The following is a 17,418-nucleotide window of genomic DNA, read 5'->3' on the forward strand; positions in this document are numbered from 1 at the left end:
AAATTTAAAATCTGCATCATTTTTCTTCAGCACAGTTGAGCCTACTTGCCCTAAACAAAAACACACATCAGCAGGGATTGCTTCCCTCGTGCTCAGGCCAGGGCAGTGGGGCTGGAGGGCCCTCTGGGGAGAGGGGGTGCAAGGAAGCAGGGTAGGCCCCTCTGCCTCGTGCACTGGGAGAGGATGAGCACTGAGAAAGGTGACTTGACTCACTAAAGTCGTTTGCGGAAATCTCTGCCTGTTTGACAAGACAGGTAGAATGCACACAACTTAGAAGGCAAATAGGAGACAGATAAATCTGAAGACAGATAAGGCTGGTTGAAAACCTTGGAGAATGGCACACCCTGTATAGGGCAAAATTCAGCAGATCACTGAGCCCCGGAGAAGATACCTGTGGGGGCTGGTGAAGGAGACTCCAGAGAAGGCTTACCTACTGGAGCAGGTTTATCTCATCTGCAAATAAATTCTTTTCAACTTTTTCTTTAGTGTGTGTGTGTGTGTGTGTGTTTACTGGCCATTTCCATTGTTTTCCAGAATGATTTCCAGAAGTCCTCATTCTTCCACTTAGCAGCTATATGATTTGGGGCAAGTTTCTTTACCCATAAAGTAGAAGTAATAATGCAAATAGTTATTTGGGGTTGTTGGGAGGGATCAAGGAGCTAAAGTATCTAAAGAGCACAGGGGCACCTGGGTGGCTCAGTCAGTTGAGCATCAACTCTTGATCATAGCTCAGGTCTTGATCTCAGGGTTTTGAGTTCAACCCCATCTTGTGCTCCACACTAGGTGTGAAGCCTTCTTGGTAGGCAGGTAGGTAGGTAGATAGCACAGAACATGGTCCAAGATAAAATATTAGCTATTATTCTTATTGTTGTAATTGTTACAAGTATATATTTTGATTTGAGCAGCTGCTGAAATTCTACTTTTTCTCAAGATACCTTCAGGTCACTCTAGTAAACATTTACTGAGTGCTCAGTACATGCTGGGGACTGATAGGACACTGATGATACTACAAGTAAGATGTTGACCTTGCCCTTGGGTAGCTTACCTTCTAGTAGGGAAGGCAAACTTGTAAGTGGATGATTTCGGTTTAAGGCTGGGCTGCCCTATACACTCACCACCAGCTGCATGCAGCTGCTGAAACTAAATTGAGATGTGCTCTACATATAAACTACATACTGGATTTTGAAGACTTGGTTTGAAAAGAGAATGTAAAATATCTAATTAATAATGGTTGGTATAGGGGAGCCTGAGTAGCTCAGTCTTACTTGTTAGTATAGTCTTGATTACCTGTTGAAATAACATTTGGGGTATGCTGGGTTAAATACATGATTAATTTTTTTATTGAAGCCCAGTTGACACACGATGTTACATGGGTTTCAGGTGCACAATGTAGTGTTTCAACAAGTCTACGTCTATGCATTATGCCGTGCTCACAAGTATGGCTACTCGGTCACCATATGATGCTATCACAATACCACTGACTACATTTCCTGTGCTGTACCTTTTATCCCTGTGACATATGCATTCCATAACTAGAAGCCTGTGCCTACCACCCCTTTACCCATTTATCGGTCTATTTCTGCTGTTTATTCCCTTTTTGTTGATTCCATATATAACTGAAATCATATGGTATTCATCTTTCTCTGACTTATTTCACCTAACATATGCTCTCTAGGACCATCTATGTTGTATATTTAGGACCATATGTTGCTATATGTATATATATTCATATATATACATATATATACACACATTTATATACATACACACACACACATACTACATGTTATTTGTCCATTAATCTATCAGTGGACACTTAGGTTGCTTATACATCTTAGCTATTGTAAATAATGCTGTAATAAACATAGGGATGCATATATCTTTACACATCAGTGTTTTCTTTTACTTAGGGTAAACACCCAGTAGTGGAATTACTGGATATATAGGGTTTTTATTTTTAATTTTTTTGTGGAACCTCCATACTGGTTTCCACAGTGGCTGCATCAGTTTACATTCCCACCAACAGTGCACAAGGGTTCCTTTTTCTCCATATTCTCACCAACACTTGCTATTTCTTGCCTTTTTGATTCTAGCCATTCTGTTAGGTATAAGGTGATACCTTTTTGTGGTTTTGATTTGCATCTCCCTGATGATAAGTGATGTTGAGCAACTCTTCGTGTGTCTGTTGGCCATCTGTAGGTCTTCTGTGGGAACATGTCTCTTAACATCCTCTGCCCTTTTTTAAATCAGATTATTTGAGGTCTTTTGGTGTTGAGTTGCATGAGTTCTTTGTATATTTTGGATATTAACCCTTCTTGGATATGTCATTTGCAAATGTTTTCTCCCATTCAGTGGTTTGCCTTTTTGTTTTGTTGACGGTTTTCCTTGTTGTGCCAAAGCTTTTTATTTTGGTGTATTCCCAATAGTTTGTTTTTGTTTTTGTTTCCCTTGCCTGAGGAGACAGATCTAGGAAAATGTTGCCAAGGCCAATCTCAAAGATATGATTGCCTTTTTCTTTTAAGAGTTTTATGGTCTCAAGTCTCCCGTTTAGGTCATTAATCCATTTTGAGTTATTTTTGTATGGCGTAAGCAGTCCAGCAAGTAGCTAGCTGTCCAGTTTTCCAAACACCATTTATCAAAGAGACTCTCTTTCCCTCCTTGTATGTTCTTGTCTCCTTTGTTGTAGATTAAGTGACCACACAACTGTGGGTTTATTTCTGGACTCTCTATTCTGTTACATTCATCTATGTGTCTGTATTTGTGCCAGTACCATACTGTTTTGATTACTAGAGCTTTGTATTATATCTTGAAATCTGGGAATGTGGTAAGGTTTATTCTTCTTTCTCAAGATTGCCTCAGCTATTTGGGGTCTTTTGTGGCTTCAGACAAATCTTAGTATTATTTTTTCTGTGAAAAATGAGGTTGGTATTTTGATAGGGATTACACTGAACCTGTAGATTACTTTGGGCATTATGGATATTTTAATAATATTGGTTCTCCCAATCCAGGAGCGTATTTGTGTCATTTCCACTTACTTGTGTCATCTTCAGTTTCTTTTATCAACCTTTATAATTTTCAGAGTACAGGTCTTTCACCTCCTTGGTTAAATTTATTCCTAGGTGTTCTATTCTTTGTGGTGCGATTGTAAATGGAATTGTTTTCTTAATTTTGCTCTGTTATTTCCTGTATAGAAATGCGACTGAGGCACCTGGGTGGCTCAGTCGGTTAGGCGAATGACTTTGGCTCAGGTCATGACCCTGTGGTTTGTGGGTTCAAGCCCTGTGTCAGGCTCTGTGCTGACAGCTCAGAGCCTGGAGCCTACTTTGGATTCTGTGTCTCCCTCTCTCTGTCTGTCTCTGTCTCTCTCTCTCCCTCAAAAATAAATAAACATTAAACATAAATTAAAAAAAGAAAACAAATGCAGTTGATTTCCAGGTATTATTTTGCCTCCTGCAACTTTACAGAATTCCTTTTTTCTAAATGTTTGTTTGAGAGTGAGCAAGAAAGCGAGCCTATGTGCAAGCAGAGGAGAGGCAGGGAGAGATGGGAATAAAGAGAATCTCAAGCAGGCTCTGTGCTGACAGTCCGCAGAATTCTTGTAAGTTTTTTTAGTGGTGTCTCTAGGGTTTTCTATGTAAAGCATCATATCATCTACAAATAGTGACAGTTAAACTTCTTTATTATATTATTATTATTATTATTATTATTATTACTGTTATTATTATTGGCTCCTGGGTGGCTCATTCAGTTAAGCAGCCAACTCTCAATTTCTGCTCAGGTCGTCATCTCGTGGTTCATGAGTTTGAGCCCTGTGTCAGGACTAGGATTCTCTGTCACCCTCTCTCTGCCCCTCCCCTACTCACGTGCATGCGCTCTCTCTCAAAAAAAATTTTTTTTTAATTTAAAAACTGTAGTACTAGAAAACTTAAATTTATGCAGCCCCTGTTGTGCTTCTGTTGGATGGCAATGGTCTACGGTGATAGAGGGTGCTGTGGGAACCAACTCAGAAGGGCAGCATGTCAGGGGGTAAAGGAGTGCTTCCTGGAGGACCAGATGCATCCTGAGCTGAGTCTTAAAGGATGAGCAGAGGTTACCCAGGCAAGGACACAGCTTGAGGATATTCTAGATTGAGGTGACAGGAAGGCCCAAGGAAAGTGTGCCATTGGGGAGGAGCCCTGGGAACAGTTGGTTGTTACACAGCCTAAAATGTTAGGAGCTGGGGACTGGAAGATGATGAAGCTGCCTGAGAAGTGAGGCCTGTCTTCCTACCATTTAACATCTAGTCGTCATTAAATGTCCTGGTTCTTGTCTTACACATGAGGTCTGACTATGTGTCCACTCTTTGAAGTTTTGTGGACTATTGGCTGTTGAAAGTTTGAGGTTTCTGTCTCTACAAGAATAAGACAATCCTGGAAGATAAAACTAAGGCATGCACGTACGCTACTTGGAAGGCAGAATGTTATTTTCCCTTCTGTACACAGTGCTGGAGAGTGGATAGCAGGCTCACATTTCTGCTTCAAGTGTAGACCTAATGAATGAGAAACCTAGAGGAAGGTGAGAGCTTTTGGTATGCTCTCATTCATTGGGTCCAAGGAGAGTATACATGACTGCATTCACACCCGTCTCTATGTCAGTGACCTTCAGTGGACTACCTCCCACCCCCAAATTCCCACCAATAAGGAATATAATTGGTCTTGGAACAACACAGCTTTGAACTGCACTGGTCCACTTACATGCAGATTTCTTTACAGTACAGTACTGTAAATGTATTTGCTCTTAAGATTTTCTTAATATTTTCTCTAGCCTACTTTAAGAATACAGTATATAATACATACATGAAATATGTGGTAATTGACTATTTAGGTTATCTGTAAGGCTTCCAGTCAACAGGCTATTAGACACATCTGGGGGGAGTCAGAAGTTATACATGGCTTTTTGACACGGAGAGTTGTTGCTCTTGACCCCTGCCATTATTCAAGGGTCAACTGTATAATCATTTATCAGATTACACTAATTGGGAAGCTCATTATATCCACTCTATCCCAAATCACCTCAGGTCTTCTGCCTTTAATAACTAATTATTAAATGGACATTTAGTAGGTCATGCAGGGTGAAAGAGGAGTACCAAAGGAGACTGAAAACCTAAGTGGATGGAGAAGCTGGAGAGTGACAAGACATCTTCAACATCTGCTTCTCACTCTTTAACGTGCACGTGAATCAAACAGATCCTGCGAAGATACTGGTTCTAATTCATTAGGTTTAGGGGTGGAAGCAACAATATGCATTTTTTTTTTTTTTTGAGCTTCCGGGTCATGTCAGTGCTACTGGTCCATGGACCTCACTTTGAGTTACAAAGTCTTCAGCGTCAATTTAGTACAAATCTTTACCCACGGCTGGAAACTGCATTGCAACAGCCCTGATGAGTCATTAGAAGCCTCTGAGGGAAGACCTATCGCGTGATTCACCTCCTCCTCCTTTGTGGAGTAAGTCTAATTGTTGGAACAGTTTTTTCTTGTCCCTAGACGCTATCTGGGAAATTTCTATGCATTGGTCCTTGTTCTATTTCTGGAACCACGGAGATAATGAACCTGATCTCTCTTTCTCATGACAGCCATTTGGAAATTTGAAGAGTATTTTTATATTTCCCTTAATTCTTTTCAGTACATTAAATCTCATCTCCTTTCGCTGTTAATCATAGGACCCTCTGGGCTGTCCTGGGAATCTGTTCTTTAAGTGTACCTCCTGTAATTGAGCACAGCAGTCTTGCTTTGTCTAAACATCAGAGAATAAGATGGGCCTATTACCTACTTGGCTGTTAATTTTCTGCTTCTGCTAGAGTCCTCCATCATCTCGGCCTGTTGACTCCTCTTTGGGTGTCACTGCTTGTAAGCCCCTCTTAGTGAACAGAGCTAGAGAATATATGTATGCTTACATGTACGTGTATGTCTATGTATTTTCTCATTTGTCCATCCATCCTTCTGTCCATCCATCCATCCATCCATAGAAACCTCTGAGTTCAGCATGATAGATTTACTCCAATCCAGTTGCATAGGTAGATTGTAGTTTTCTCCCTTTCCATGTTTACAACTCCCTTCCCTGGAAGTAAAAAAAAAACCTGCCTTCTCATATCCTTAAGATAGTTACCTGTGTGATCAAACCCTTGGGTAAAACCAATCGTCTATCCATCACCGCTGTCCTTCCCCTGTGCACACTTGCCTCACACCACTCACTTCCCAACACACTCCCACTTCTGGGACTCAGCTAATAGTTTTTGGGCTGAACTATTTGGGAAGGCAAGGGGAAAAGGAGGAGGAGAAGTTGTTTTTTCTCTTTTGACTTGTAAATGACTGAATTATACTAATAGGTTTTTCTAATATTGACTCATCCTTGGACTCATGCATTGTGCCCTGCTTTGATTTTCCTACTCTTTCATTTAAGATTTCTTGGTAAGTTAATTTATTTTGCTGATCTGAAAAGGCTTTGTCATGCAAGAAATGTTCTTAGACATTGCCTTAATTTCATTCTCTTTGATTTCTACAGGGGGAATATAAAGATTTCTCCTGACTTGTGTGAATTTTTCCAGGGTCCTTTCTTTTGGAAATGCTACAAGATGGCTGTGTTTTCAGTGGTGGAAATTATCGATAGGTCTCAAAAGCAAGGAATCACAGAATATCTGCTTTCCAGTAGTGATGTATGACTCACCAAAGCCACAACATTTTTTATAATACCCTTAGTTTTTTTCATAGACACAGAACTGAGATTCCTAATATTTCCTGGAATTTTTAAAAAAAAGGAAGGAAAAAAAGAATTCAAGGAGATGTCCATTGGTTAGCCCATCACTGGCACGCATCAGCGTTAAAGAGTAATTGGTGAGTAAACCAGTACCAATACCACTATCCTTCATGTCCAGCCTGCCCCCAAAGATTTTCTTGGAACCGACAAGAAGGTTAATTGAAAATATAAATCTGCTTTGGAAAGCATTTGCATTTTAAGCGGAGATGGAATTTGGGGAAGTGCCATGTAGACGTCTGTCATTCTACAAGTCATAATTATTGTCAGTGACCCGAGACCTGGAGCAGATCATGATGGTTAAATAATGTCCATGGTGTTGCTCTTGGGGGAAGCCTTTGTCCCCACCTGATCATTCCCACATTGCCTTGGGTCTTTTATGCCTAAAGTGCATATGTTGCTTCTGTTTATCTGAGTAGTTAATTTTGGAGGCAACCATTTTGCAGATCTGATTTCCTTCCTCTGACAGACAAGGCCTGGATTGCTCTCGCTTTTCTATTTCATTATTCACACATTCTTCCCCATCTCTCACCAATCCTCCCACCATTTCTGTTTAAAGAAGATCTTTAATATGTATGTAGACCCATCCCAAAAGGTCTACATGCTACATGTGCACATGCACATATACCCACAGTGCACGTGTACTTCTGTATATGTTCTTTTTAATTTTTTTTTCTTGACTAGATCACTCCTAAAAAAAAACATTGGAGTATGACAAAAGCTGGTAAAAGAGATGAAAAGGATGATACTTTTTGGTTAGGGAGTTTGAATTAATTTTTGCCGTGACAAGTTGACTATTGGGGCACCGTGCGTCCCTGTGAATTGCACGCTTCAGCTACGTCCCTGGCTCTGTTGACCCACAGAGAGTAATCCAATTATCCAAATAGGGAAATGCCTGAAAACAATGAATAATCAGAAGTTGCATTTTAGAAGCATGCTCATTCATAAAACTGGTAGGTCACGTTCATTTTAGAAGTGCATCAGCAGGAATATTGTCTGAGCCTGCACTTAGAACATTCATTCATTCAGTCAGCAAACACATATTGAGAGCCTTCCATGTGCTGGACACTGTCCTAGGTGCTGGAGATGTATTAATTAGCAGAGAGAAACATGGTCCCTGATGGTAAATTTTTTTTAACGTTTTATTTATTTTTGAGACAGAGAGAGACAGAGCATGAATGGGGGAGGGTCAGAGAGAGGGAGACACAGAATCTGAAACAGGCTCCAGGTTCTGAGCAGTAAGCACAGAGCCCGACGCGGGGCTCGAACCCACGGACAGTGAGATGGTGACCTGAGCCGAAGTCGGACGCTTAACCGACTGAGCCACCCAGGCGCCCCCCGATGGTAAATTTAACAACTGGTTTTTTTGAACCAAAAGCTCTGATGTTTCATATTTTGCAATGCCTGTGCTCTAAATACTCCCACCATAGCCAATTTCAAGCTCCCCAAGTTCTGCAGTGCCTGGCACATAGAAACTGGCCACCATCATCATGTTCCTATCTTGATCATTAGGCTTGCTTTGACAACATAATAAAAAGAAACTCATGACCTACAGGGGAAGAGTCTAAGATGTGCTCAGGGGAGTGTGTGGAGAAGGGTCTGAAAGATGAAGATGAGGGACATTCCTTTTTCTTTTTTACTTAAAATCTGTAAGATGTGCATTTTTAGAAGTATGTATTTTATAACCTTTAAAGAAAGAATTTACAGTGCCCAAGTGACCAAGCATGGCTTTCACATGATTCTGGCCAGATGTGACCACATCGTGGATATAAGACCGTTATTCCAAGTCCCATATCACAATATGTGAATCCCTGATAAATGACTGTTGTTTTCCTGGTGAGAAGTGACTTAAACTATTGACAGAAGATAAGCATTCAATTTGCTGCAGAACAAGTCACCCTGAAACAGCCGCTTAAGCTAATGACGATATTTATTTTGCTCACAGGTTTGCAATTTTGTTGGGGCATGGTGGGCACATTGTGTCTCTTCTCTTTGGCATCAGGTGGGGTGACTGGAAGGCTCCAAGTAGAATTCTCTGAAGGGGCATGCCTGTGTTGGCAGGGGATGCTGGCTGTTGGCTGGGACTGCAGTTCAATGGGGGTCATTTGTCTCTCCAAGGTAAGTGTCCCAAAACAGAGCCAGGTGGAAGCTATATCAGCTTCTATGACCTAACCTTAGAAACCCTACACCATCACTCCTCCATATTCTTGTCCGCGGTGGAGGTGGGGGTGGGTCACAAAGCATCACCCAGGTCCAAGGAGAGGAAAATTAGATTGTACTTCTCTCTCTACGCAGGTTCTGCAGGAAGGTGTGGGACTGGAATATTAATGTGGCCATTTTTGGAAAAGACAACCTGCTCCAAGAAATTCTCACCTTTTCCATGTCATCTGTACCAGCTGTAGCTGCAGAGAAAATGTGAAAAGTGAGCCAGATTCTCTCAGCTGCCCAGCTGCACGTGAGCATTGCAACTTCTTCACGCCAAAAATAAGGCACGGTGTAAGCTGTCAGTGCTTAGCTGGGAAACCCAACAAATTTTCATGTTGTATTTCCCATGCCTAGCAGAGCCATGAGTTTTAAATTCCCTGTGAACTGTCAAATATAGCTTAAGCAAAAAAACAAAAAAAACAACAAAAAAAACAAAAAACAGATGAACTCATGACTGGGATGGTGGAAGTCTACCTTTGCTTGGTTGGGCTCTGTATTTTAATTGTTGTCTCTAAGCTTTCTCAAAGAGCACAGCTAGGAGATTCTTCAGTGCATATAGGTGTCCTTATGCTTGCCAGCCACACGATGGATAAGGCTGTGTTGAACTTCATGTAGTGCTTGAGGGTCCAATGCATTCTTCCTATTATCTACTTACTAGGGTTGGAGTTGGTTCATTCATTTGTATCCTCAGTGTCCCTTGGTTCCCCACTGGGGCATGCATAAATAGAACATATTAACAGGAGACTAACAGGTAATTACCAGATATGTATGGATTGCCCATAGAGTAGCACTTAGAGAATTGTCAGAAAACATCCAGTTAATGCAGTCTGCTCAATTGGAATCTTAATTTATGGTATGAATTGGTAGCCCCAAACCAGAGGTGTATTAGACCTTCAGGGATTCTAATTTTTAAAGACTCTATTATTATAATTTTATACTTCTGAACCAATCCAAGTTCTTTCCTAATATAAGAAGATGAGGTCATTGTGTAACAGAGGTCTCAAAAACTAAGCTCTTTTGGCAATTCACATTTAAAACAAAATGGTTCATGGCTGGGTATATCAAATGGAATTTTATCAAAGTTTTGTCCCCAGTCTTTTCTTGTTTAAGCTGAAGACAACCATGAGGTATTTCAGCTAAGACAAGTCAGTATTTTGCTTTGCAGAAATTTGTTGACATTTTTAGCAGTCCCTTTTCTCCTGTAACTACAATGCCAAATGAGCAAAATGAGTGTACTGACAGCCAATACTGTCCCTGCTTCAATGGAATTCAAATACTGTGTGTCCAGATATTTCTGTTCCTTGACATATACTTGTGAGGAATATTGCTCATATCCCCAGCTCAGACAGTTAATTATAAAAATGATCAGTGAAGATAGCCTGGTGGTTCTTCAGTTCACCTAGGGGGAGCTTGGGGCTCACTCCCCAAAGATGCTGTTTCACAGGCCCATATGAATCTTGAAAATTCCCCTTATGATTCTGGGTACCAGCCCAGCCTGGGACCGATTGAACTAGAATATTTGCTAACTCCTAAAATAATTTTTGTGAAGAGGGTTTTGCCTTGATAGAAGTTACTGTGGCCCAGGACAAAATAGTATTATGATTCAATTTCTATCCTTGGTAAACATTTTAGAGTAGGAACTCAGGTTTCCACTAAACTTTCATATATTGACTCACTTTATAGTAGAGGCTATAGCTTTGAGAAAGAAATGGGGGAAAAGAATTCCAGTTCACAAATCACTGTTTCCCTCTTTAGCTTTGTGTTTGGGCTGAAATATTTCTTTTATATATAAATGTTCTATATGATGATGGTTATCATTATTGGCTACAAGTTTTTGTGTGTGTTTTTTACATTCTTCAGGCCCTTTCAGCTGGAGTTCCTAAAATAATTATAAACTATTGTTTTTGGCTAGAAGTCACCAATGGGGCATGCCTCACAAAAATGGCAATTGTTGTGTAGAGCCACAAAGAATAAATAAGATTTCCACAGGTAGAAGAGTTGATAAAAGATACTTCCAGGTAGAGGGAACGGAATAAACAAAGGCACAAATGCTTGAACTTGCTTGGCACACTCAAGCAGAGGTGATTAGCTCAGTGCAGCCAGGGTACAATAGCTATGGGAGATACCCATGGCTGGAAATATTCAGCCCTAAGTGATGGAAGCAAAGAATTCTAAAGTTCTGTTCCTAACTGTCCGGAGTGCCCTTTTGAAGAAATGTGTTTAGATAGATTCTGAGGATGCATCTGGCTCTGGGATTAATGAGGGCTCACAAGAAGGGTCAACAGAGTATCAGGGCTCCATAATTTCTGTTTCATACCTTCTCTTAATTAGGCATATAAATATGCTCAGTGTCTTTTTCCTGCTCATGATTCTCGTTGTGATATCCTGGAATATGTTTTGAGATCCTTGAGGGAGTCGTGAAATGTTGACTCTGTGGACAAGGGGGTTTTGCTTTTGGTTGTCATTTTAACCCTATCGGTGGGTACTCTGGCAGGACTGTCCTGGAACATAATTAAGTGGTGAGAACCATATGAAATACACCCTAATGTTCACATCTGAATTTCTGAATCAGTGATCCAGTCAAAGGGATGACTGAGTAACTATTAATCTGATTGGCTGCATGTATATATTTTCATTTAAAAACTGATGGGGCACAGCCCTAATTTTTTTTCCCAGAAGATGAATAGCTAAAGTAGACATTAGATCCTACTTCAGTGTTTACCAGAAAAGTTCACACTATCAAAGCACTTGCATGATGTGAATTTTTTTTTTTTGCCTTTTTTTTTTTGTTTATTTACTTTGGAGAGAGTGAGCTGGGGACAGAGAGAGGGAGACACAAGATCCGAAGGAGGTTCAAGGGTCTGCACCAGCAGCACAGAGCCCGACGCAGGGCTTGAACTCACCAACAGTGCGATCATGACCTGAGCTGAAGTTGGACGCTTAACTGACTGAGCCACCCGGGCACCCCAGGTGAATAATTTTTTAATAAACCAATGCAAAGATTTTACATGCTTCAAAGAAACTTAAAATGTGTCTTTACCTGCTCAAAATCGTAATTTATGTGAAACCTCTCTTTGTTGTTCCCACTGTCTTTCAGTTCTGCCCAACAATCTCCTGGGGACAACAATATGTAGGCTTTTGAATAATGCTGCTTGAAGATTTTATATTTAATTAACATGTTTTTTTTCAATTCGTGGACTTTCTTGGGGGAACACATTTTAGCTAAAATCAGGATGTGTGCATCGTAAATTCTGTCTGCATTTCCTGTTCATCTCTCACCTCCTATTCCCTCTCCCTGGTACTAGTTATTAATTCCATGCTAGTTGATTTTGCAAAAAGAAGAGAATAAGACCATGATAAATAAGGCAGAAGAGATCTTCCAGTTCCCCTCCATTTTGAATGTGGCTCTTTGTATATCCTACAGTGCAAAGTTTGAGATGACTGTTCCACAGGGTCTTCAGGTACTGGATGAATATTTTATTTCCAATTTTAAAATTATTTTGATTTAGTAAGCTAATAAGGTCAATTAGTTCTTAGTGCTGGAGCAAACACTGACTTTTAGCTAGATATTAAGTTAAAAACCTTAGAATGTAAATCTATGGGGAATTTTAAATGTTGTCCAGTCCAGCCACAGCTTTGGAAATAGGGCCTTGTCCTTGAAGAACCTTCTCCACCATTTAGGCCTAGAGTTGTGCTTGGTCATCCCTCAGACACTTCCTGTCCCATTATTCTGACCTTAAAATAGCAGTCTTCAAGCCAACGTAAATTTTCTAGTGGCCACATATCTGTGGCATACAGATAAGTTGTGTAATGCTCAGCAAAGTACCCAGTTTGGGCCTCAGGTCTACCACCTCTTAGATTTGTAACCAGTGAAGTTACCACCACTGAGCCTTATTCATTTATCCAAGGCATTCAGAAAATCATCCATGTGTCAGCATTAGCCCAGATGCTGAGCATACAGTGTTCAACAAAACAGACATAGTTTCTGTTCCCAAAGAACTCTGCTTCTGGGAATATACAACAAAGAGTTACCATTTGCAACCCAGAAGGTCAGTTCTCTGATAGGGAGAGCCCAGGCTTGGAAATGGGGGCATGCTGGACAGGCAAACTGTTTGGTGTCATTACCTCAAAGCTGAGACAGGAATAATTATGAGTTCCTTAACTTTCTTCCATGTAAATGGTGACACACCTACCTTGTTGGGTTAGAGTGAGAGACCGAAACAATGAATGTAACATCCCAGAGCTGTGCCCAGCAGTTCATTATTGAGCCAGAAAACATATATTGAATAGATCGCATTCCAGGCAATCAGGATTCAAAAATGAGTAGGGTGCTGTCCCCATCCTCATGGGTCTTACAGGCCAGAGGTCCAGCCCTAGCTTCTGAGGCTGCTGTATTATTGCTGTGCCCCCCACCCTTGCCTGTTCACCTGTCTGCATCTCAAGAGCACCAGCTTAGGGAAGCCAGGAATGCTTGTTTCTCTCTTGTCTGCTGTTGTATGTTCAATGCTCAGCAGACCTTGGCTGCAAAGATGCAGCCCATGCCCTCCCTCACCTTTTCAGTTCACACCTGTCCAACTTTTTACTGCCAGACCCCGCATTTATTTGCCAGAAGGTCTCCTTTAGCTGCCAAAGCCCACTCAGGCCACACCTGGGGGTGTGATGGGGAATTAAGCCCCATCCAGTTGCCCCACATCCTACCCCCTCTGAGGAATTATACTTACCCCCATGGCAATAGCTTGATTAGTAATTTACCCTTCTTTGGCTGTTTTCCCTCTTTTTTAAAAAGTTTATTTAGTTTGAGAGAGAGAGAGGTACTAGCACCAGGGGGGAGGGAGAGAGAGAGAATCCCAAGCAGGATCCACACTGTCAGCACAGAGCCCAATACAGGGGCCCGAACTCATGAACCATGAGATCATGACCTGGTCTGAAATCAAGAGTTGGACACTTAACTGACCTAGGCAGCCAGGTGCTCTTCCCCCCAATTCCTAACCAATGATTTCAGGGGGTCCCCCAACTCCACCAATTGCATTTGAATCTTTGTCTAAACCTCTGCCCAAACTAAAATGTCCACACAGCATCCAAATCTTTATCTTCTATCTAGATAATTCTGGTGCCCGTAAAGAGCCCATCTCATGACGGGAACTGAAAATGTCAGATAACCTTGCAACAACGGATGGATACTTGACCTAGACTGTGTTAATCAGACGCATGTACTCCATTCCCTATGTTGTGAAGAAGGAAAAGACCAGAATCTATTCTGTTGACAGATGGTCTCAGAGACCACGACCTGAATGAGCATTTCCAGCATCCAGTGTTGGCACTCAAGGCACAACACCATGCACAGAACATGGCTTCCCTAAATGGTTCTACCTGGATATTTTTGGGCCCTGCTCTTTTCCTTGCAACCTCCGAGCTTCTACTTCTCTTGTCCTCACAGAGATTCTTAGATCTCTCCAGTACATTTTGTGATCAATTCCTTTCCTGCCAACCCATCACGTTCAGTTCCTATAGCATGTGCCTAAGAAGGTGGTCTCTGTGGGTCAGGACAGAACCAAGAAAACAGTCCTCTGCCTCTTGCAAGCAGTTGGGACTTAATACAGAAGTTGATGGAAGATCTGGAAAGCCAACCAGGGAGCAATGAGGTAACCCACAGATCAGTAGCATCTGGAAGCTACCATCAACCCTGGAGCTGGAGGAACCATGGGGGAAGGAAGGAGCTAGAACCACAGGACGGGGGCTACCCAGAGAGGTGACCAGTTGGGTCCCAAGACCTGAGGCCACACCAGGGAAAGAGCCAGAAATAGACCTGAACGCCAACAGGCAATTGCCATGCACAAGTAATGGGAGCTCACATAATTTTTGGCTGAATGAAGAGGGCCAGGACCAGAACCTTGTGTTATACCAACTTTTAAAGGCTAGGGGAATTAGGCCTTGGCCCCTAAGGAGAAGCAGTCAGAGAACCAGGAGAAGAGTAGCATTCTCCATGCCACAGCTCTGAAGCCATCAAATCTGCCAGACCCCTAACTGGATTTCCACCAAACAGACTTCTGAATTATTCATCAAGTCCAGACAGGAGACTCAGAGTGCTTATCCATGAGCTTCGGGTATCATAGCTTCTAATCCAGGCTATTCCCTGGGTAACCTGAGTTATTAAGTAAGGATCACAGTGCTTGCCAACTTTCACTGGGCAAGATAAGAAGCAATGCATCATGGAGATTTTTAAATAGCTTGGCAAGATGGGGAAACACATCACAGCAGGAACCTTAATTGATAAAGTAGAGACAAGTGCACTCATTCTCACGGTTGGAAATTACGGGACTGTCCTACTTGACTTCCGTGAGTGGATGGATTGCAACATCTTTGTTAGCGGCAGAGCAGAAGACAAAACAAAGCTCTGTGTCTGGATTTGGGAGAAGGAACGTGGTATGAAGGAAAGAGCACCGTTTCAGATCAGGAGAACTTCATTTGAATCTCACCTCCACTGCTCGTTAGCCTTGTGATTTTAGATGTTATTTTCAACCAATCGTTAGCCTTTTCGTGGTTAAAAGTGACGATGTGGGCCACTTATCATTCTGGGCACTTCATAAATACTTGTTCCCAAATCCCCCTTCTTTTTACCATAACTCTAGCCTAGGAAGAATTCTTTCTCCAAAAAAATGGCTGGGATGAATCATTTCAGTAGGAAAAAGTTTAAAACGAATTAAAATCCAAAACTCGGCACTCCTGGTTATTATCGAAAGCACCACTTTCCCTGGGCAGTCTACATTCAAGGCTATTTAGTCAGAATTTCAGATGGTCTAAAAAAATTTTATCTGTGCCTATTTTTGTTTCTTGAAAGAAAAACCTCACTTCCCTTGCATGCCATCAAATATCAGTTCATCGATATTTTGAATGGGATTTCATCCTCCCTTGGTGCCTGGGTGTTTCTGTGACTTGAGCAAGGGGTCCCTTTGCCTTTATCACCTGGTTTCTGCCTGACGTGGCTGGAAAGATGATCGCCTCCAGGCCCATCACAAAGGAGCGGGCCCTCCACGGTGCATTAGCAGCACCAAGGAGTATTGCCAAGATATAGCATAAAAGACAAGACTCCATGGTTCCCCTCTGGGTTTCTGGAGCAGCTGTCTCTAGCTCAGCTGTGGAAATTTCAGTTCCTTCATTGAAACCCAAACACCTGTGTCCCCAGACAGGAAAATGCCTAATAAAGTGACTTCCTCCATGCTGGCTAGTCCTGTGATTTTATTCAGCCCTTAAGGACAGTGTGGGGGCTGAGTACTACACACCAGCCTAGCCAGAGAGGGAGGCAAGCCCCAGAGATGGTCACTGAGGTAGAAAAGTACTAGCCCACGTTGATACCTGGGGGCTGCGCTCAGAGTACTCAGGGCTTACCTTGGCTTTGAAGCATCAAATGGAAGGATGCCTGGGTGGCTCAGTGGGTTAAGCGTCCATCTTCAGCATAGGTCATCATCTTGCAGTTTGTGAGTTCCAGCCCCGCATTGGGCTCTTGGTTGACAGCTCAGAGCCTGGAGCCTGTGTCTCCCTCTCTCTCTGCCCCTCCCTGCTCACACTCTCATGCTCTGTCTCCAAAATAAATAAACCTTAAAAGAAAATGAAACATCAAAGATCAGACAAAAATCAGGTATCACTTAAACTTTGTCATTGCATGGGCAACCTGAATGCCTTCTCTCTCATTCTGCTGGCTCATCTTTGGGACGATACTCTTTAATTTCAGAGCACCCCAGGGATATTTATCCCTTTGTTTATATATCAGTTATCTGCCTTTAAATATCTTACTTGACATGACTTTGTTTTAGAAAATAGCATTTCAAACCCAAATTTTTTATATTTTAAAGATTTATTTTTGAGAGGGGCAGAGCAAGAGGGAGACACAGAATCCAAAGCAGACTCTCTTAGCACAGTGAGTAGAGTAACTCATGTAATTTTTACTGTAACGCAGTGAGGTGGGCCCAGTACAATCCACATTATCAATGGGAAAGGTACAGCACAGAGAGTAATTGACTAGCAGAAGATCCTAAGTGCCAGAGTCAGGATTTGAACCCAGGCCCTCTGCCTCCTACATCTACTCTCCCAAGCTCAAGAAAATCCATCAGACCATTTAAAGGTTTTTATAGGGGCATCTGGGTGGCTCAGTCAGTTGAACGTCCGACTCTCGGTTTTGGCTCAGGTCATGATCTCACAACTTTATGAGTTCAAGCTCCATATGCTAGCCTACTTGGGATTCTCTCTCTCTCCCTCTTTCTCTGCCCCTTCCCTACTCGTGCTCATTCTTGCTCTCTTTCAAAATAAATAAATCAACCTAAAGTTTTTATAAAGCTCTTTCTGCTGTGTGTCCTCTGGTTTCACCCAAATTGCTTGCTGTCACTTATGCCTATGCCCACTGCTCACACTGGATTTCTTCTCACTATT

The 17,418-nt window shown here is 41.9% G+C and overlaps 1 long non-coding RNA gene across 1 annotated transcript; it reads left to right on the plus strand.

Moving 5' to 3' along the window:
* Window positions 1-3,816: 3,816 nt before the first annotated feature.
* LOC122474879 lies at window positions 3,817-16,212 on the plus strand. The gene is made up of 4 exons (XR_006295035.1): window positions 3,817-6,869; window positions 8,792-8,907; window positions 9,085-11,964; window positions 14,096-16,212. It is a non-coding gene; the product is annotated as an uncharacterized LOC122474879 (long non-coding RNA).
* Window positions 16,213-17,418: the final 1,206 nt, after the last annotated feature.

This window comes from Prionailurus bengalensis, chromosome D4, assembly GCF_016509475.1.
Source record: "Prionailurus bengalensis isolate Pbe53 chromosome D4, Fcat_Pben_1.1_paternal_pri, whole genome shotgun sequence".
Taxonomy (NCBI): Eukaryota; Metazoa; Chordata; class Mammalia; order Carnivora; family Felidae; genus Prionailurus; species Prionailurus bengalensis.